Source organism: Temnothorax americanus, unplaced genomic scaffold, assembly GCF_048541705.1.
Source record: "Temnothorax americanus isolate GAGA-0224 unplaced genomic scaffold, ASM4854170v1 Scaffold13, whole genome shotgun sequence".
In the NCBI taxonomy this organism is placed as follows: Eukaryota; Metazoa; Arthropoda; class Insecta; order Hymenoptera; family Formicidae; genus Temnothorax; species Temnothorax americanus.
Genome location: NW_027509264.1, coordinates 3917062 through 3940660, shown reverse-complemented (window position 1 = coordinate 3940660; position 23599 = coordinate 3917062). Strand labels below are relative to the sequence as shown.

The 23599-nt window shown below is 37.6% G+C and overlaps 1 protein-coding gene across 1 annotated transcript in view; it reads right to left on the bottom strand.

Moving 5' to 3' along the window:
• LOC143893878 (neurotrimin) overlaps nt 1–23599 on the bottom strand; it is a 298243-nt gene that overhangs the window by 258020 nt on the left and 16624 nt on the right. The gene's annotated exons all lie outside the window — the stretch shown is intronic.

Here is a 23599-nt window from a genome sequence, read left to right as displayed (position 1 = left end):
CGCTGGCTTTTGCGGAAAAAAGAAATTCAGGGGATGCATTGTCAAAAAACCATTGCCTATTGGTTAAACGTTTAGATCTTGATCTATATTAATTATCACTGCCAACATTTTTATATTCCATCACTCGATATAAAATGTTTGAGTGTGATTAAATTATATAAAAATGTATGATTTTTAAAATAACACGAATTATATTAAATTATCGAAATTATTTCAAATATAGATAAAGTAAGTAAATTTATTTGTGTTTAAATTTAATTATACTAATTGTAAAAACTTTTCTTCCGTAGAAACATTTGAAAATATGAACAGAAATGAAGATAAAGTACATACACGGAGTACTCCAAATACCGTCATAATTAAATGAAGAAAGTAACCCGGTATGAGAGAGACTCTCGCAGGCAATCGATCGACATTACAAATACTCGGTATAAACAAGACGCACGGAATTGAATCTTTCTAATGTATTTCTATTTAGACATCTTTCTCATAATACTTTATATATATATATATATATGTATATATATATATTTTATGTATTTTCTTCACGTGTAAAAAACATCCAGAGCAATCTAAAATTTGTTATGAAGCTCTGTGTGAATTGTACGCCTTATACATGCGTGTATGTTACACAATTCTTATATTAATTTATATATAATATGTTATATGAGACGCGTGCTAGGCGCTTAAAAGTGGCGAATAGGTAATCTAAAGGCACGAGAAGAATAGGTTCGCGTAATTTCTTAATCAATATGGCCTAAATCATTCTTATGACAGAATAAGGCTCGCGTTCTGAGCTGCGTGTTTTCCAAGACTTGCATGCATTTGCGAACGTCACGTGATTCGCGGGGGCCACGTAATAGACGGCTTTACATCATTCCAAATTGGATGCGGTAGAAACGGTAAAATCCTGACTTTCCGCCGAAGCATCGCTCTATTCCTCGATTACCGATGCGAAATCTGTTTTATTTCAGATACGCTTGTGGGGGGGAAGGGAAGGAAAAATGTATTAACATATACACTAATTTTCATCAATGAAGCATTATCGGCAATTCCTATGTACCTATACCACTACATTTTTTATACGACAATGATATCGCGTAATAACCAGGTCACCATAAAATAACTTCTATAAAGGCCTATATTCAAACGAAATAATTTTAAAATAGTATCTTATAAAAGCAAGGAAAAAAGGAATTTGCACATTACACATATACATAATTTCTAACACAGTTTTAATTTTATGTCCGAAGGCACACGAATAAAAGCGACTCGGCGTTTGCCAGTCGCTTTGCAGTCTTTACGCTCTAAGCTGTATTATTAATTAAAGGAATTAACTTCACCATATATGGCGCGACCCTTGCTCGTGGAAAGGAAGGTCGAACGCTTATATCATAGTCTAATTTCCAATTAAGGCGTTATTAATACCGGCGCCAGTAAGTAAGCGTTGTACCTCGTGGATTATATTACAATTTACATTGTGCATGTGAAAGACTTGTTATCAAGCCTGAATTTCTTATTTTATTTAAATTTAAACAAGATTTTTGATCACATCAAAAATTACATGCAGCAAACATTAGAATCTAAATTAAGAAGAATGCCATGTATTTTTATATTTAAAAAATTGATAATTCTAGAGAATTATAAAAATGACTCATTGTCAGTGATTTATGACTAATAAAAAAATAGCATTATATTCTTTGGTTAATTCCAAATAATAATTTTAATTTGTTTAATTTAATTTAATAGGGAGCTATAGTTACAAAGATAATTAAAGTAATATTTTAGTAAATCAAATTTCCACAAAAAAAATTAATTTTGAATTTATAAATGTTCTTTAATGTATCATTAGAAAGTACATGACTTTTTCTTCTACGTATCGACAATTTTAATAGATTAAATAATTTAAGTACGTTATTCGATAAGTACTGCGCTAGTAAATTTCAAAATATTAAATTCAACATGACCTGAATATTAAAACTGAGATGTTTCAATAAATATTATATACCCAATGTAATATAGAATTGCATGAAAAACGTGCATAATAGCATGAAAAAATAATTTTCCAGTATGCACATGAGAGAACGAACCTCAATTAAATTCAACGTATATCTTTTTTCGAATAAGAGCTATTCGGAAGAAATAACAATTATATGGTTAAACTAATATATTTTCTCGTTTTTAGACACAAAAAGTAAAGTAATTGCTCGTCTAAAAGTAGTGAATGCTTTTAAAGACCTAACATTATAAATTAGTCAGTATACTCACACACACACACACACACACACACACACACACACACACACACACACACACACACACACACACACACACACACACACACACACACACACACACACACACACACACACACACACACACACACACACACACACACACACACACACACACACACACACACACACACACACACACACACACACACACACACACACACACAGTGACTATCAAATATAAAAAAATTAAAAGAATAACATTAAACTCCGAATATATATGATTGTCTATGAGTTTAAAATTGAAATTGGGGATTACGAAACATTGTAGATTTCTGTACGTTATTTTCACCGATTTGTATCGCGGATAAGGCGCGCGAGGCGAGCACGGATGTTTCGTACCGCATAACCTTCGGGATCGTAGAAAGGTGCGTGGGACAGAGGCAGGTAGGCGGGTCGTTTCACACAGCAGCGCCTCGCTTAATTACTAGTTACTAGTAACAGGAGTTAGAAGCGTTTAGCTCACAGTTCACGCCATCCAACAAAAGCTTATAATGTTACGAACTATTCCCATTGCTACCCTAGATTCAACAACGAGACTTCACCCTGTGCCCGGATTCATATTGCTTCGAAATCATATCAAATACGGAAACGAGTCCGCGAGTTCGCGAACTGCAGTTGGCTCGGTTTACAATATAATTAATCTCGTGACTGCCCGATATGAGTTTAGCGAGCTAAATATAATATCGGTGTCTGTAGCATATTATCCATATAATGTTAAGAAAGCTCACGCATTTTGTAATACAAAATATGTGACGTTATCAAAACCTTAGATTCTAGCGATTCAATCTCGCACTGAACTTGATGTCAAAATTAAAAGACGCGTGACACACGAATTCAATTAGTCTAAACAATGCAATTGATTAATATAATTTATCGCATACCGCTGCACAACTTGACTCGCTAGTGCGGTCATTTTCAGGTTGTAACTATAAATCTCGCATTTCTTAAATCACCGACGGAAAATTCATCGACGATAAATCGGAGTTTCGACAACGTGATTCAACGATACCGAAAACAAACGCTCGGGCGCAAATCACAGCTATGTTGTTAAAAATCCCTCGTCCATAGTATTCGCGAGATCGATTTACCAAACACCGTTTGGAAGAACTTTGCAGCTTTGACATTTGCCCGACGAATGAAACTAATCAAACATTCCATCCGATATACTACAGAGCAGTCACGCACTATCCATAACCATTTTGTTCGACTCAAATCGGTCTCGATTAAATACGAAACTGACTGCACATGCGATTACTCTTAAAAGAAAATATCACGATAGATATAAACATGTATTCCATTTGAAAAAATAATTTAACATTCTAATATTATTACGTTAATTCCCTATCTTTGATTCGTAAAAATATATAATTTATACGTATAATATGTAAACTTCTTTTTTTTATATACTATTTTTGAAAAAGTTCGTTGCGTAAGTGTGAAAGAAAAGTTAGGATATATTTCTCTGTATATCTAATAATAATCTAGATCTAGAAGATAAAGAATAGTTGAAGGATTGATGTAAAATTATCAAGAAGCAGCGAGTAAATTCTCTGCATTCTGAGTCAGCTTCAGGATCGAAAAAGTAGCCTATGTAAGCAAGGGTGGCAATTTGAGCAGCGGACATCCCTTGTCGCCTTTGGCGAGGCTTCCAGCGGCCGACTATCCCGTGCCTCTGAACACAGAGTTCTCGGTCGGTTGTATCCACACGCGTGCCAGTTACATTGGGCTTTGCGCTGCCGATGCGTGCACGTAGATCGAAGGTAATGGCGATACTACGTACACTAGGATGGTTAGACCTGGTTGGCGTCCGTTAGCTGTAGCCCATACACACGCAGATTGGATCGGACATTGCACGCCGTGCTGCAGCTCAGCTTCTGAACAGAGAAACTGCGTTTGCCGCAGCTATACCTATCTAATAGGATACGGACTAACGCAACCGCGCGTACATTTAGGTTATCGAGTTGAAATGTTCAACATGAGAAAGGCAATCTGGACATCGTTGTCCTGGCGAGATGCCGCGGCCGTTCTGAAATCTGTGTCAATTTCGATAGGTGTAACTCCGCGCGATCGTCCCACGCGCGATTACGAGTTTCGACAAAAACGATGCGAATGATTAACGCCGGATCATTCGCCGTCTTGTAGCCAGATAACACGCCTGTTAATAGCAACAAACGGAAACGCGGTGACGTTTACACGCGGTGAAACCGCTGCGAACTTTACAGCGAGTTCGCCCTTAAGTCGAACGAACTTGTTACGTAGCTTCGCTTGCGGTTGACCGTCAATTTCGGTTCCAAGAGACAGTTTACTTGGAACTGGATGTTGAAACGAATTCCGAAGACGCGCAGTCCGTCGTACGTGCGTCCATTCGTCTGCGAAATCGATTTATTCGCACTGTCGTAAATGGTTAATGGCTCCGCGTAATTTAATTGCGACTCGGCACGAAGTCGGGATAAAGTACGCGCCGTGTTCTCGAAACAATCCGGTATTTCGCTCGCTAATCCACTGCACGTTGTACGCACGCTTGTGCTACGGACGGCGCGGCACGGCGGACGAAGGCAGAAGTGCCGCACACGGTGCCAAGAAGTGCAGATTTGCTATTTCCGCGAACATTCCTCCGGCCCGCGGTAGCGTAACCGACGTACGACCCTTTAACGGGTAACAAGACCGCCAACAGCGGCTTCATTTGCATTTATTTCTAGCAGACTTAACGTCGACCGCGATACGAAAGGAACGGGCAGCCGCGCGTAATTTCCAACAAATATACACTCTCGAGGATCGCTCCTATATAGTGAAATCCGATCCAATCAAAATGAAAAGCATAAGCCGTTACGCTTGTCTACGTAGAGATACCGCGTGTCGACAGAGTTGTAAAAGTTAATTTATCGTAACTATATCAACATTTCGCTTTTTGTCCGTTTCTCGAGATGAAAATGCATTTGAAAAATTAATCAAAAAATTATTTTTCAATTTTTGTAATCAAATTAAATAAGACTAGTAGTAGCAATACTGAAAAAAATGCTGTTTCGAGAACAGAACAAAACATTTAAAAACATACCGTGCAAATTGTTTTTCTCTTTCGACATAGTCTTCATCCATTCAAAAAATTTTGTATATCATGCAGTTTTGAAATATTCTATTGCTGTGGTATACCAGTAATTCTCACTTCAAATTACGAGATATTTTTTTTTAATTGATTGTGAAGTTGTTTTTTTTTTTTATGTTTTAATTTGGTGTAAATTTTCAGATTCGAAGCTCACAACATGTGAAAAATTGCAAGTGAACCAATAAAAAAAAATAAATATTAGCAACGAGGAAACATCAAAGTAGAAAAAATATCGGCAAACGAACAAAAAGACCATACAGATCGAGATATACCTTCAAGACGTTTTATCGCTTCTCATTCTATTCGGTGAGAAATAGCTCCGTAAGATTCTCGGTAATTGCGCGCAATTCTTCCGTTCTGCTGTTCGGCTTCATCGTACATTCTAATGAAGGCATCAACCTTCGGTGAGAACAAACGGTTTCGCATCCTTTTCAAACGGGCGGCGGTGCCTCAACCCACCGTTCGTCGACCTGAATTCACGAACGCCTCCGACCGAGATCGGTTTAAGTGAAAGAAGAAGCGCCGGAATTACGTAGGATAGGTGCAGTAACGCGAATCGCGCCGGCCGCCGCCCTTCCGATCCCAAGATCGAGCATCGTGGATTTCAATTTCTCACGGAAAGAAGCGTGGAAGCCCTGCCATTAAACGGAGGTAGGAAGCCCGAGAGCGCGGTGCAATTCGTGGACGACGACTAGTTGCTTCCCTTCCATTATCCTTCACCTTCGATTCCCGTTAAACTACGGAAAGTGTGCGCGGCGCATTGGTCGTTGTCGCTCAGCTCGTCGGAAAAATCGATAGTTTAATGCGACTTTATCGTCACCGGGCAGCGCGCAGCGTTATAAGCTGCGTTCGCCAGCGTTGCTGTGAATTTCACAAAACGACGCGGAACAAAGGGTTACGGCGCGCCCGCGTGGTAAAGGATCCTCGACAATTACAAAAGGAGTAACCACGATCCCCGTAAACGCTCGCATGGTCGCCTCTCGTTGACGTTTTCGCGAACCTCGTCGTCAACATCGCTCGTTCTAGCGAAACGCTCGTATACGCTCGGGAAATTTTCCTTCAATGGAAAGCAAACGCTGGAAATATAGAATCTCTCAAGTTTTCTACATCTGCTTCCATCATCGCGAATATGATCCCAAATATGAAATTCAATGTACGAAAATGTCTTCGTATATACGAAATCTCGCAGTTTCGAACGAAATTCCTTCGATGGCGGAATTATCTTCGGTAACGAGAGCACGCTAATTCGAGAATCGGATTCAAAATTAGCGAGCCAACCGCGCGTTGCGTGTGACGGATAACGCCATAAATTTCGTCATATGCGGATATGCGCTTTCGGGAAGAGAATGTTGGATGCGGGACGAAGCGTGGCGGCACGCGCGGCTCTCGTCGTCGCGTCGATGGAACCGCGCGATGACCAGTTGTCACCTGCCGCCACGGCAATTGTCAGCTTATGCGAAACGAGGCTATTGCGATGCGCGCGAGCTGCGTTTCACAAGCTACTCTAATAAACACGTCGTAAACCGGCGTATTATACACGTATACGGGGGTGCCAACGACAGACACGGTAGAGCGCGGCATATTAACAAACGCGATAAGCCATCTCTGAACACTATGACCAATAGAGATAACCTCCTGAAATTTCACACTATATTTATAATAAAAATTGTTTCTCTGTGCGCGTAAAAAATTTATCGCTTCAAAATTTAAATACAGCAAAACTTGTACTAACTTTATTTAACTGATTTTTTGACTATATATCCAATTTACAGTATTATTTCTCTCTTCTTTTCATTTAAGAAACAAAATAAGTATTTTATATTTCTGTTAGTTTACAAAATATCTGTTATATTTTTTTCAATTCCAATATTAATAACCTAATCTAATTCCATAAAATTGTAAAAATATTATGTACGCAACTAATACGACTAGTTGAAATGTAGACTAAAGAAACCATACTGAAAGATTTGCAAACGATTGAACGAAATTGTACACGTCCATTACAAAGATTTATGAGAAATAAACAAGAAGAAGACGGGTAAGAAATAAAATTAACGCATCGTAGTTTCAGACACTCGTGAGACTCCCACGACGAAACGTAAAAAAATAATAAAAGCTGAAACTGCGCTTTCTTATCTTCCGGCACGCACAACAAAGTTACGGCAAGCGACTTTAAATTTTTCCTGTAGCTCCCGCTGTTCGCCGAGACGACGTAGTCGCTATATTTGGATTTTTCAAACGATACCTCTTTCCTCTCTTTTTTTCTTTTCTTTCTCTCTCTCTCTCTCTCTCTCTCTCTCTCTCTCTCTTTTGTGACAACATTGCAAGCACACGTACAGTCGCGACTTGGCGCGGTCAACCATAATCATTTATGCCGTCGTGCGGACGAGGGGATTGGAACCGCCGTTCGAAACTAACGAGTGTCATGCTCTAACCGCCGCTTGCTCGCTCACAGAAACGACTCGGAACACCGAGAGGGCGGAAGGAGACGGGCGGAATTGCGAGGGGGTGGACTGGTAGAGATACGGGAGTTTAAATAACTCCAGTACCGGGGTGGAGATAAGGAAGCCGAACCAAGTAAACGGAATGAGAGAGAGAGAGAGAGAGAGAGAGAGAGAGAGGAGAAGAGAAGTTGTAGAGCGCGCGAAGTTGGCGTGTTCGTAAGCACTATTGTTTCGCTTATTGCACCAATCGCTTTGGATTTCGGCATAAGCGTCTGCTTTTCTCCCCCTATAGTATCTCCCTCCTCTCTGCATCTTGACTATACGCGACTGCTTTCTTAGTCCTTCGTTAGATATGCACGAGGCGGTGCATCGAGAAACTGCATTTAACTCGGCCGCCTGCCGAAATAGTGTTCCGTCCTTTGATTTAGAGAAGAAGTCGCCGCTCGCCCATGCTCTCCTCTGTCTAGTTTTCCCCTTCATTCACGCATACCACGAGGGAGCACTTCAAGGAATGGGTGACTTAATTGAACTGCATACATGCATCGTAAAAGCGCGATATCAACAAAGAAACTCGTAAGCTAATCGTAGTTAATCACAAGGCTTTAAAGATAACGAAATAAAATTTGAAACTTTTTGTCTCAAGGAAAGTGGGATTACCGCTTGCTCACCGTATTCTAGTAACACCGACGCTTTTCTATTTAATGTTGCAGTTTACAAAGTGGAGACAAATACGTTCCGTCTCTTTCAGTGAAAACGATGTATTCACGCGAATTCGGCGCATGGGTTTTAAATAAGCTTATACACGTGGCGATCATTCGCGCGCGCTTGTTATCGTTCAATCAAAAACAACGTGAATGAATAGCAACATCTGGAAAAAGCCATTGGAAAAAGGTGCTATCGCGTAGCGCATCGGCAAATATGTATATGTATCGGCAGGCGTGAGCGGTGCCGCGGGAAGGCTTCCAAAATTCGAAATTGCGACTAATACAATAAAAAGAAATGAATATATTTCCTAACTTATATATAAACTGAATCTTCACATTATGGCCCGAAATAATATAAGCACGGTACGTTTATTTCGTACTTGTACAGAAACGTGAACATGAACGTATTATCAAACTTTTTATGTGTATTACATATCTCTGTTTCGTTGCTAAATATTTCAAGAAAAAATACAACTAAACAGTACACAATCTAAAAAACTCTATTCCTATCAAAAATACTATTATTAAATATGTGAGATACACGATTAAAATTTGTTTATCTTACTGAACAATAATTTAAACTTTGTTTAGACCAATTTTTAACATTAAAATTAACGTACAGTCTTTGGAACCTATTAGAACCACTTAAAATCGATCAATTTCGGAAGAGTACACATTGCAGATTAATTATCAGGTGATAACTTTGCCATAAAATGCCATACGGTTTTTCCAAATCAAATAATTTGCTACTCATTTGCAAACAATAAGCGTGCGCGCGTAAATATGCATAAATGCGCAACGTTTATATAAATAGATACAAAATAGATAAACGTATTTGTATTGTGGTGTGTATAATTTTTTGGATAAAACATTTTATCTTACAGGTTTGTATTTTATAGTGATGATATCTAAATCTCATATTAATAAAATTTCTTTTAGTTTCGTTTAGCTGCACTGGCTGAACTGGTGGACACTGGTTAGTTCGAGTGAAATAAAATATACTTGTCTTACTCTATCTTATTGCACCAGTGTACACCAATTCAGTCAGTGCAGCTACACCAGTGTACACTAGTTCAGTCAGTACAGCTAAAAGGATCAGATCCAAGGTGTCATGGTTGAACCCGGCATTTTTGCTGTTAGCGATCTGGTTAAACATCTGCGTTATATCGCTACTTGGAGATTATATGATCGCTTGGAAATATGTGCTTAAATTATTAAGCTATATAAATGTACTGATAAAAAAATAATTGGGGATTCTGTCAAATAAGCCGATAAAGATAGCAAGCGACTAAGTGCATGGTCCTACGCGTTTCCTCTATTTCACACACGTACATAATATTTATGGAAATCATAATATTATTTACAGAAATTACATATACTTTTTATTAACTGGCCGAATTTATTGGTATAGGTGATTTTCTCTTCTACTAGTTACATATTAAGTGCTTGCAAAAATTTGTCGGATTTTTAGCATACTTCTTTTACTAATACAAGAAATATGCTAAAAATACGATAAACTTTTGCAAACCTATAATAATTTAATAGTTTATATAGTATTTTAAGCACATTTACCTATGTATGTACGCAAATAGAGTACTTCGTATAAGATTACTTTTAAGAATTTCTCGTTTTTTTTTTTACAGTTCTTTTACAGTTTTCTTTAAACAAAACGTATCATAACTTCCTGACTTTCCTGGAAATCCTAAGAAAATTTATAATCTACTACATCATTAGTCACATATATTCAAACCCTTAATATTAAAAAAATAAAATATATATATATATATATATATATATATATATATAATAGAGATGAAATATTTAATAAAGAAAGAGGAGTTGGTTACAGTCTTATTAGAATCCAACAAAAGTCTAGATGTATTAGCAGTACATGTCAAGAACAGTTTTACTCTATCAGATGACTATGTAGAGTTAATAAAAGATAAACTCACAAATATATACAAGCTATTCTTGAGAAGATGGAAGGAGAGTAAATTCTGTAGAAGAAATTTCTTTACCAAACATAAAGAATGGCTTCAGGAGACATTTGTTCTCGAAATTGATACTATTCGTCCTTCTAACAACTTAACTTTGCGTTCTGTAGGTAGACCTGCAAAGAATTTTGAAGATTGTTCCACTAGTAGTAAGAGGCGCAAAGCACTTGATCTAATTAAAGAACATGGGATGGAAAAAGTAGAATACGCGTACAATTTAAGAGCAAAAACTTCGAAAAAAGTGAAATCGGAAGTACCTCTGAATTCCGAGGAAGCCTTGGCGCTTCTGATAGATTTAGATCTTACTAAAGAGCAATATTTAAAATTGCGATATATTGCAATTGCGCATAATAGCTCATTATTCCCTCCATATAGTCAGGTGTATACACATAAGAAGAAATGTTATCCTGAAAATATCAATGTTAACGAAACCGGAGCTAGCGTAGAATTGCAATCTTTTGTAGACCATTCTGCATCAAGAATTTTGTCCTTAAAAGAGGACTTGTTGCAAACTTTGCCTGAGGGCCAATTGACGATGGCTTGGAAATGGGGATGTGACGGTTCTTCAGGACAAGCTGAATATAAGCAAAAATTCAATGTTACTGATGCTTCGGATTCCGACTTATTTATAATATCAGCAGTGCCTTTGAAAATTATATCGGAAAATAAAATAATTATATGGCAAAATTTACAACCTTCATCAGTGAGATACTGTAGACCAATAAAATTTGAATTTGCCAAAGAATCGCAGAAGAAAACAGTCGCTGAAGTACAGAACATGAAATTGAAGATCGCGCAACTTGCAGAAACTATGTATAAAACTATTGCTGGTCAAAATTTTACAGTCAAACATAACTTCTTTTTGACAATGGTTGATGGGAAAGTAGTTCAAGCAATTACATCTACTTCGTCTGCCGCGACTTGCGTTATCTGTCGAGCGAAACCTACGGAAATGAACGACTTGATACGAGTGAGAGAAAAACTTGTTAATGATAAAAATTACGAGTTTGGATTATCAACACTGCATGCGTGGATAAGAACTATGGAATGTGTACTTCATATTGCGTATAATTTATCTTTTCAAAAATGGATGGCAAAAGGAGACAAAGAAAAGGAACAAAAAATAACAGAAAAACAACGTATTCAAAATGAATTTCGAAAGTTAGGTTTGATAATAGATGTTCCCAGACAAGGTTCTGGAACTTCTAATGACGGTAATACTGCGAGACGATTTTTTTCTGATCCAGAAATCACCTCTCAAATAACAAAAGTTGACAAACGATTAATTGAACGATTTTCGGTAATTCTCCAAGTGTTATCAAGTGGAAAAGAGATCGGTGGAGAGAAATTTGATATATATGCATTTGACACAGCAAAGTTATATGTTGAGTTATACGGATGGTACTATATGCTTGCATCAGTACATAAAATTCTGATTCATGGCTCAGCAATAATTAATTCGTTTTCTTTCCCAATTGGCGAATTATCAGAAGAAGCTCAGGAAGCACGACATAAAAATTATAGAAATATACGTTTACATCATTCACGGAAACGATCCAGGATTGCAACAAATGAAGATGTTATACATATGCTTCTCATTACTTCAGATCCGGTAATGGCAGAAAAAAGGAAAATTCTTCCAAAGAACAAACTAGAATTACATCCGGATGCATTAAATCTCTTATTGGATTAAAAGTAAGATCCATCTTCATAATACACTAATATTATATATGCTATAAGTTATTTATTTTCAGGTTTACATAATTTTAAATAATAACATTCATTAAAGAAGAGAGGAAATCAAAAGTTTCGTTAATAACAAGCAGCATTAATAACATGTTATTATTACGTTATTATATGGACTTGTAACAAGTGATTTAAAAAAGGTGTTTTTGTTTTAACTATTATTATTATTAGATACATTTTTAGAAGGCCTACAACTTTGCTTCTTACATATTTTTTATTATAGTTGCTTATTTTCTAGATATTAAATATTGAAAAAAAAATAGCGTATTCATCCCACTGTGCGGCGTGGCGACGTTTAATTAGCGGCGGACACTTTACAGCGCCGCAGCGCCAGCAAATCTATCGAACGTTAGCGGCCGGATATCCGATGTATCGCAACAGACGCACCATAGAACTGCGCTGTCTCGCGCATGAGACCGCAGTAACGTTACACCGACCGTACTTGCGTCATATGTATCTATATGCATATATGTGTTTTCGCGATTTGCCCGAAACGCAGATCCCTCGTTTTCTCCGGCAAGCGGAAATCCAACGCGCATTTTCGATATCTACCGATCTCGCGGCACGCTTGTTTGAACAGCCCGCACTTAAAGCCCCATCGAATTTAATTCGGCAGCATTATCGGGCGAGTGCGTTTCGCAGCAGAGAAACGAGATGATTAATGAAAGATAAAGCGCGGAAGCATGCTCAATGGCGAGCAGCCCGCGGTTAGCATAATCGGCAATATACTTCAATACGATCGTAAACGCGTGATAGATGTACGACAATGATAAATAGAGATGAGTCTGAAATATTTCAAATTCTTGTGATATGTTTAATTAACTTAATATACAAACGCTCAAATTAAAGTCTGACCAAATTTACTTTTTAAAAATTTTAAAATAAGTGAAATTGAAATAAAAGGCAAACTTGATTTGAGATATGTCAATCTTTTTTCGAAAGAGAAAAAGAGAGAAAGAAATTTTTAAGAAAGAATATATTCGATTGGCTTTTGAGAATAAAATTGAGACTCTAAAATACTCACTGAGCTGTAGTGTAAGGCTAACTATAGCTTTAAGTAATTATTATATTTCTCTTATCTTATACAATAGTTTTACGAAAAATTTGAAATAAAAATTTGAAAATTCCTACATATATATATTATTTCCTAAATAAAAATAGATATCTTAATTATTAAAACATCTAATGTTAAAAATTAAGAAGCTTGCGACACACATATACAAATACTTTTACAAAGTTTCTCTTGGACACAAAGTTCCGCGTAAAAACTAAAAGCATTAGTATAGAGAAAACACAATGGTCGTGTCAACACTTTTGTGCCCACATTTGTTTCTATTCAACACGTCAACATGCGCTATTCGCGTCCGTAAATCATTAAGGAAAAGGTATTTCGCTCGACTGTCGACGAAAGAGTGAGGGGATTGTTCTGCGACGGACAGCGGAAAGTGATGCCGAAAGTTGGATCGTCGGAGTTAGAAAACAGTCGTTAAAGCCAAAGAGAAGCAAGCTTCTTACGTCCAGTCGGCAAGGGACGACGAGAAAGGAAAGATGACGGTAAACAAAGAACGAGAGAAAAGAGTTATCAACTTCGATATCTGATTTCTTTGCAAGCAATCGCTTTTCACCACGCGGTGACGCGGATTGATATGACAAATTGTCGCTATTCCGCGAAATAGAAATTTTCGTCGGATGTGAACGCACCCGGCACAAGACTATGTATGTTATTTACAGCGGGTTTCTTGAGCGCAAATATAAAAGGAAAAAGAAAAGGAAAAAGTGACGCCCGTTTTCCCGGCAAGGTAGGCCTCCACCGTAATCGAGGACAAAATTTACGAAAGGTCAGCGCGCGATTGCGAAGTCGCTGATATATATCTACGAGTACCAGCACTTTGGGGGATCCGTATACCGTACATTATACGGGGAGACCTTTTGAGAGGTTCGCCTTTCGTGTCTAATACGATAGCGGTATATTATCACGCTCAGTGAGTCATACATTTTCCGCAGCAATGATTCATAACGGTGTAAATTTCAATTCCAGATGCTGAAGTTTTTTCCCCGTGAGACAACGTATACGGGCCGCGCGATCTTGTAAATTAAAATGATTCTTCAAAGAAATCGTTCGAAATTGTGTCTGTCACGAATTGCGATCCTGCGAATAATCATCAGAATGGAACAACTGATCAAGAGTGATAGTGTAAGATAACTCAATTAAATTATTTCGTATAGTTGTAATAAAAATTACATTTTTTCTACCTGAAAAATTTAACCGACATTGTAACCGTCGGGTGTCCAGTAATGCGCTACGCGATTAACACACGTAAACGCGAGCGTCACGTAACTAATTTTACGACAAAAGGAACACAGCACCGTGCAGCACTAAAGCAGCAACGGCTACTGCCACGCAGTATACACAAAGTTTGCAGTGCAACCTCTCCTCACCGAAACCAACGAAACGGTAATACTACTTCAGAGCGTGAGGAGAAAAAAAGCAACGCGACACTCGCGAGTCCACTCGCGGCGCGGCGTTCGGTATAGTTACGCTCGCGTAATAACGTTTAATTAAGATAAAAGCAGAGCATTGAAGAAAATATTACCCAATTTCCATCTGTAAACGAAGACGTGATTTTTTTTCAGAGGCGGAAACGGTGATATTGCGTATCGATCTATAAAGTCTTTCAATTAAGAAATACCGCGTATAAAATTTTATATAGGTTTTTTTAAACAAATATAAATACTATTTTAAAATATGCGCGCAGATATCAAGTTAAATTTGTCATAATATAATTTGCAAATTAGATATTAGATGAAAGAATTTTGGTATTCCATTTTCGTAAGCAAATATTTACTTATAAATAAAATAAAAAGAAAAACATTTCAAATATTTCCTAAAATAATGGTCTTATTAGAATATCGAATATACTAATCCTCAATTTTTCGATTAAATAAAATCACACTAAATTTTATCGCGCGGTCTAAAAAAATTTTCAGTGACAAAGTTTTCTCTCACATCAGCTGTATCTTCATCAAAATTATTTATAGCCATTGAAAGCTACAACATCGCATTGACATTAATGTACAAACAAAAGCGCGGAAGATTAAAGTTCATTATTCATCACCGCGCAGCCAACGATGGCATATATTATCGTTAATCATGGATGAATATTGACAGAATTTTTTAAAGACGATTACATTTAACGAACAGGAATAAATATCGTTAACGCACATAGCGAGAGAGCTAGATAATCTTTTAGCTAGTCTTCGTTTCTGCATTCATAAAAACAGCATTGTTAATTTTTACGTACATTATAATCAAAATATAGATCTATGGAATTACAATCAGAAGCTTATCGAGCTATGCATCCGTATCGCGGCATTCTGTGTATCGACACTATCGACGACCCTCCCTCTTTAAACCCACCCTAATGCAATTCTGTTGGCAACATCGCGCTTTTGTGTTTCGACGAGATAGTCGCATTTGGAATTTCGTGTGTAAACGCGACTAACACACAGGCTTCCCAATCGTCGTGCACCGCCGCAGAACGATACAATGGACAATTTGTCAACGAACCTAACCGATGCCAGAATCAGCTCAACGGTCTTTGCGAGCTCCGCCATACCGATGTCGGCAACCCAACGTGAGAATTAATTTCACACTAAAGACAAATCGAATGACTTTATCAATATCTCTCCCACCAATGGACCCCTCCTTCGGGGGGGTCATCAATTCAATAATTAACAATTGCGTAAAAAATTTTTATTACACTGAGCCATTAAGTTAAATTATTAACTTAATACTATGAATTATTAAATTAATATTAAACAAAATTATTTATGTGCACGCGCTGTGAAATTAGCGCGAGAACAATAAAATTCATAATTCTCATATAATAGTGTTCGTATTTAATGAAATAAGAGAATGCAAAAGATTACTTTGACAAGTTTCGCGAGGTAGAAGAGCACCTCGCGAGGTTAGAGGAGCACCTCGCGAGGTACAGAAGCACCCTCGCCTTTGTCGGGACATCGGCGATTTCGTTGTAGGTTTATCGCCGTGCACGCTGTGAAATTAGCGCGAGAACAATGAAACTCATAATTCTCATATAATAGTGTTCGTATTTAATGAAATAAGAGAATGCAAAAAATTACTCTGACAAATCATTATATGGTTTCCGGAATAGTTATTACCGAAAATATAATATGCTAATAAATTAATAAAACGAAATGCTTCTAAAGAAATTTTAAGAGCTAATCTTGCAATATATATGTCGCTACATTTTGTGTTTCGCGAGGTAGAGGAGCATCTCGCGAGGTAGGTGCACTCGCACGAGCGAGTGCAGTTACCCAAAATGCCTGTACGCAATCGAAACAATAGCCCAATCGCGATTGCTAGTTTCGGTAGCCTGCACGTTCCATTTAACGCAGTTGTCTGTAAGCCGAATGTAATTCCGCGAACGTGCGTGATTAGGTTTTGGTCCTGTACTGTCACGTCTGCATATTGACCACTGATGCCATTCGCATTCATTAACACCCGTGTTAGCGTGTAATTGTATCCATAATAGCATTATTCTGAGTTACAGCAAACATAATACACGCTGCTAAGAAAAATATCTCATGAGAAGCTCGTAAGCTTGCGAGAAAATTAAAAATTTTATCGAAATATATACGTAGCAAATGCATGCAAGAAAATGGCAAACGAAGAAACATCAAATTTATTATTAAATTTTATAATGGAAAATAACAGTTTCGTCATATAATTACTTTTGTCATAGAATTACGAATAGCTTATGTATTTTCAAATTTTCAGATATTAAGTTCAGCGATGACAATCGTTTAATTTTTAATGTTAAATATTTTCGTAATAACATTAATACCGAAATTTCTGTTAATATAATTTGATTCCCAGCTCTTGACAAAGAGTCTGTCATTCAAATTTGATATATAGTGAGGATGAAATATACTGTATATTTCATTTAATCCGTTAAAAGCAACAGGGTGCGATTGGCTGCACGCGCATTTCACGGCAAAAAGTCCGATTATTATTGGAAGATATAGCATAGAGTCGAGTTTTACACGTTTATATATCGACTATACGATATATCACAAGTGTGGCGCACACATTTTAAAATCCTACGAGCGTTAGCTGCGTATATATAGGCGAATATACAAGTCCCCGTCGCCGCCGCCACCGCCATGAGAATCAATTCTAACATAATAATAATAATATTTCGCGACATATATTTCGCGGACTTTATATGTAAAACAAGTAAAGTTACTTTCCTCCCCGTCCTTGCTACCCGTTACTTCGTATAAGTCCCGTAAATCTGGTGAATTTCCGAAAAGCTAATTCGGGGATTTTACATTTCTTGGAAATTCGGCAACGTCAGATAAGCTCCTCGGTCCCGAGATCATTCATCCGGTCTCGAACACAGGTGCCGTTTGTTTAAATCACAAAACATTCGCGCGCGATTTGAACGCAATAAACCATGCTCCCGTGGGAGCCCATTCGTTTGAGCACGCCGCGTGCGCTTCAGGCTTTTCCAGGAGGAGGACTCGCACGGGGGTCAAAAAGAGTTTGAAATGGAGCGAGCCGTGACCGAGGCAGAGCTCAGCTGTCGCGCACAGGCAGTCCGTGGAGAATCGTATGTATCGTACAGTCCTCGATGGAAATTTCGTGGTCGCGTTATCCAAGCGATAAGCGTGATTATACGTTAAATCTCTTTTAAACACGATTTTAAAGTTGTTCGAAAAACGAAACATGTAAAATTTGCAAACTTTGCACGAGTATAAGCGCAACAAGTTTACGGATAATTGAATATATCCATGTACTGTGGTTAAACTTACGTAATCTTTTGAGAAATACAAGTTTAGAAAATAATAAATCCGATGTGGCAAAGGTTTACGATAGTTTAACTTTATTAATTCAATCGGAAATATATATACTCGAAAAAGTTTCGCTGTCCGTCTAATTTTATTTCTTTGATTTCATTGGACGCACTTTGCGATCTGTTATTAAGTTATTTCATACTTGTGAGATACATTTTGCATAATATATACTCTCGTTATCGAGATACATTTTACATCAAACAAGATTTACTATCGAGGATAGGTTCTTTCTCGCACTATTGATTGCGACTGTACCGTTCTTGATTCCGCTCCTGCAGGATATACGGAAAGACCCCTCTCACGCATACATATAGTTACGGGTGCGTGTTACTGGCATCTGTGATCTTTATACCGGGGGGCATTAGCAATCTCCAGTGTTTCGCATAATGTTGCCTTAACGGTACATCACTTAGCGCGAATGTAACGCTAAACGAGTTCATTACACACGAATCGTTTCGTTACGCATTTTTTCTGACGAGTAATCCTTTTAGTGACGCGAGCTCATTCTATTAGCTATTAGACCATAAAAAGAAGTTACTCTGAGATCACACTTACAACTACGACGGCAACTTTTACAGACGATTGAACGATTAACTAATTAGCATTTTTAATTATATGCAACATAAAAAAACATTCCACGTAAATTTTGCATGCTACAATATTCAAACTCAAATTCAATTCTACATTCAAATAAATGCAATAATGTTCACATCTAAGATGATACAACGATTGAATAATAATAAATGACTATACATCATGATCATCGTGCGCGCACGTCAAATAGCGCACAATATTTCAAGCTTTTAACAACTCGAGCTCACCAGATTCGAGTTCAGAATCTGTTGTCCAATTATTTTGATGCACTGTACCGCCTGTATATAACGTCGACGGAAAACGGAAAACCTATCCTATACCTCCTCGCTAAATTCTCACGAAGATCAATCGCACGCGAGGCAATATACGCGTTCGGGTTTTCAATTTCCCACCCCTACAAACACGCATGCTCGGTGTACAATTGTTTTCTGTTGCTCTTTTGTAACGAACAAAGTCTTCCGTGTTCCCCATTTCTTTTCGTTCATCCACCGTTCGCCTAGTGTGATCGTAATCAGTCCCTCATCAGTTTCTCGCAGCCAAGCAGTCCGATCAAAGAAATTCTCTATACAGAGAATGAAGATGTAGCGCACACACTGCACGCACAATGCGCGCGTATCCATGTCGGAGTAATCTTGTATGTGAATATGTGTATATACGAAGGCACATGCAGATCGGCTTTTGTTCGCAGTGCCTTCAAAGTAATTTTCTGCGTTTGTAAGAGCCTTAAAGCTGTTTTATAAAATATTATATTCAGTAACAAATTTTATCATATATAATTTCAAAAATACAAACATGGAAAAAAGTAGCTTATACATATATAAATCGAAAATTTTAAGTAATATTTGTTGAAATAAAAAATAGAAAAATAACGATTTTCTGTAAAGTTGTATAAGTTTTTCTTAATTTTGCTCAATTTTCTTTAAATTTGTAATTATTAGTAACGGCTAGAGAGATAAAAAAAACTTATCCATTATTACACGTTGTTGATAAAATTGTATATACACTTTCTCCAAATTATTCAACGTACAATTCGAGCGCTCCGATAAACTACCCTTTGCAAGACAACTCGTGACTCCATATTTTTCCAAATATCATGTAAATAATGATCGAAAAATATGTTCTTTATGTTAACGATATTGGCAATTTCCCGAAACAATGCCGATCTTGGTTAAATGCATGTATTATAGTTGAACCGGTGGAAAGATCGAAATCAACGTTTCGCGTTCGGCATCGTTCTGTGCAGATAAGACGATAGATGCAATCGTGAAGATTAATTCACGATGCCCCAGTATTACGATCCTACAGAGTACAAAGCCAAAGGGTTTCGAATCAAAGGCACCCTTTGTTAACCCTAGATATCTATATCCCGTGATACAATCAAAGCTCACATCTAATAGACCCCACCACGTTTTACTGCCTCCAGTTTTTTGCTTTTTTTCAACTACTCAAATAGATTTAGCATTTATATTATTTAAACTTAAAAAATACTTAAAAGAAAAAATAATTAAACATAAACGAGAGAGACCGAGATATTAAAAAAAAAAATTTTATTCCATACAACAATTTTAGCGAAATGTTACGGTGACTACCCAAGACCTGAGGAATGATGACACGTGAGTCGGTATTATCCGCTCGCCATTAATTATTAATAAGCATGTGACACTTTTACGCGCTATGCTTTATTTAGCAGTGAAATCGCGCCACACTGTTATTACAGTGCTGTTAGAAAATTCAGCTTTACATTCGCTTGTTCGCGGTTTACCCATCATCAAGTAGGGTGAAAGTGAGAACCAGGTGTTCGACGTTCCTCGATTATTGCTGTCGCAATATCAAAAACTTCCACATGACAAAGTAAAGCGGACAGACAATGTATTAACTTTTTATTTTAGCTTCGGCGAGTATTCATGTCGGGCGACATCTGGAACAAGCTCTCTTCTGTGTTCGTAAAAACGGATATAAACTAAACGACTTTTATAGATCGTGACAAGTATTGAATAATGCATCGCTATCTCTGTTACTTATATTGGTCTCGTTGCTGCCAAACGCACATTAATTAAAGTCAACTGTTAAATTTAACTGATTTTTTTATTCTTTCTAACTCTTATACCTAGATATCGCAACATAAATGTAAACCTAATTAAAACTAATTACATAAAATTGTAAGAAAAAGAAAAACATTTTATAATAATAAAAGTAATTCAAAACGTGCCTGATCGTTAATCAAAACGCGTTCAAATATAGCGATCTTTTCACACAGAGCATTCTTTATATTTCCCATAATCTCTATAATCCTCGCCCCTTTCCGCATTCGTTTCGGATGCGAAATATCGGGGTGTACGTAACTAGGGTGAACGTCGGCCAATTAACGTTATAAGCGCACGTTATCGTTTAGTCATTCCGTTTTTCCGACGCGCGACCCTTAGAAATTGCTATTAGGGACAACATATATCGTTACCGACAAGTGATATCTGTAATTCCCCTCAGTTCTTTGCGTACGCATATTCGGTACTTAATGGTTTTATCTCTAATGGAGAAGCTATTCTGCCATAACATTTCGCATTGAGGCGTCCTTTTTTATATATATAGCGCGTCTCTTTCCTCTCCCCTCGATCCTGTTTATCAAACTTTCACCGACACCGTCTAATTAGAGCTGCGTTTTTGCCACGCGACATCGTTTAGCCTTTAAAGATTCCCCATGGCGAAGAGAGCAGCCGTCATAAATTACAAAAACGGGTGCGCTCGTTCGCCGTCCTATTTACAGCAATAATATACGTTTAATTGCAATGTCAACGTTACAGCAAGGCACATCGTATCTTTCCCACTGAGATAATAATTACACGAGCGACAAGTAAGGGGAAGAAAGGGACGGGCAAAACCCGGACTTCCCACAATTCGCGCACGTACACAAATTCTAAAAAGTGTATGACTGTATATATATATATATATATATATATGTATGTATACATATCTCGTTGCAATGTCTCTCGCATACCATGAGATTAACGCCGGTGCATAAACGCGACGCTCTCTCTCTCTGAGCGAAAGACAAGCTTTTAGCACGGTTATTCCGTATCACCTTATTCTCGCGGGATGTTAGTTTTTCATTAACCGCGTCGTGGGAAGCGCGAGAGCTGCACAGGCGAGCTGCTCGATATAAAAAAGTCCGCGGATAAATATATGCGAGGAGCTTAACGCGACGACCAATCGGTGTGCGACAGGTCGCTGGAGAAAAAACTTGTCGATATGGAAAAAATGATACTGCGCGGGAGTACATACGCAATGTGTCAGTGGTTCAAAAAAATTACCGAATCGTTGCGACGAGAATAGGAAAAAAATGCACTTCTGGCGTAGGTATTATAAATAGTATAAGATCTTAAAACACGGTCTCACACAAAATGCCTGATACATGCGCCAATGAGAAATTGATTTCTTTTTTTTCTCCATTTAAGAAAACTTTCTGGTGAAATCTTTGTCTTTGCATATTTATCTTGACTCTAAAGTTAGATTGAATTCTGAAACCTGTGCCACAAAGGATTGAACTTTGCGGCGTAGAATTAAGAGATAAACTTCTCGAGAGAACTTGCTTTAAATAAATAACACGAAATATTTTTAAGTTTGTCCCGATAACGTCATATTTGTATAACAATTTTAGAGCTCTCTTCATTCGCCGAATCTCTCTCAATACAAAAATATAAATTTTCTATTATATAATAACTAACAATTAATGAGAAATACCAAATGAAAGAAGAATCGAAGCTAAATCCAAATCAAACGAGGAGGGCGAACAAACAGGAACGACGTCTTTCTTTCTCCTAGCACTTGTAGCGATCGCGTTTCAATAGGTAATGCGGCAACACACACGGAACAGCTTACAATACTGCTTGCCGTTTCAAGTTTTTGCGCGTGAATGGTAGCGCAACGACCTCGCATAAACAACACAATACATAACAGCTGTGCGTCGTAAACAACACCAAGCGCAGATAGAGACGTATTATCGTCTCGAAATATTCAATACATCATATATAGTGAAATTATGCCGAATATCTTGCATTTTACAATTACAAATTAATTTAAACCTTAATTGATGAGTTTTACTTCAATCTGGTGAATATGTATTGTATAAATCTATGTTACAAATAATATGAATTTGAATTGTTACGCGCGTATTATATAATTTCTTCTCTATATTTCAAAACAATCATTATTTAATCGCTCTTTCCTATTGTCTTGAATTAATAAATTCCGCTATGCTATCGACGTGCAATTTCCCCTCGTTGTTGTCAGCCAACAGGTGCCCCCTCGATATCGTGCCATTTTCTTCATGAAAAGTTGAGAAGGAGGGAACGAAAAGGGGGAAAGACTTTGCGAAAGATTGTTTGCCGAAGAAAAAGAGAACGCTTATAAAACTTGTATCTCAGGGACGCGACCGATCGAGAATAGAGACGAGTTTGACGAGCCGCGTATTGGGTATGATAGAGCGCAAGGCGGATCAAAGTGCGGATATCATTTTAAAGTATGTCTTAAGATGCGGTGGAGTGAAACACACCGCGACGCCGATCGTCGACACGTGAAAGTGGAAAAGTTTCTCTTCGACACTCTGGGACACCACTTAGCGAACGCTCTGGGGTTTTTAGCGGGATCATAACGATACCGTCGGCGTCGCCGTCGCGCGTCGGCTCTGGATGACATTCAATCTTTCAAGTACGTCTCTTGACTACCTTGAAAGCAAGATCACGCTAAACGTATCTATATACCATTAGTAGCGCTAAAAATATAACCTTAGAAATAATTTATTAATACCATCATATCTGTCGCGGTTTGCCTTATTTCCGCGTTA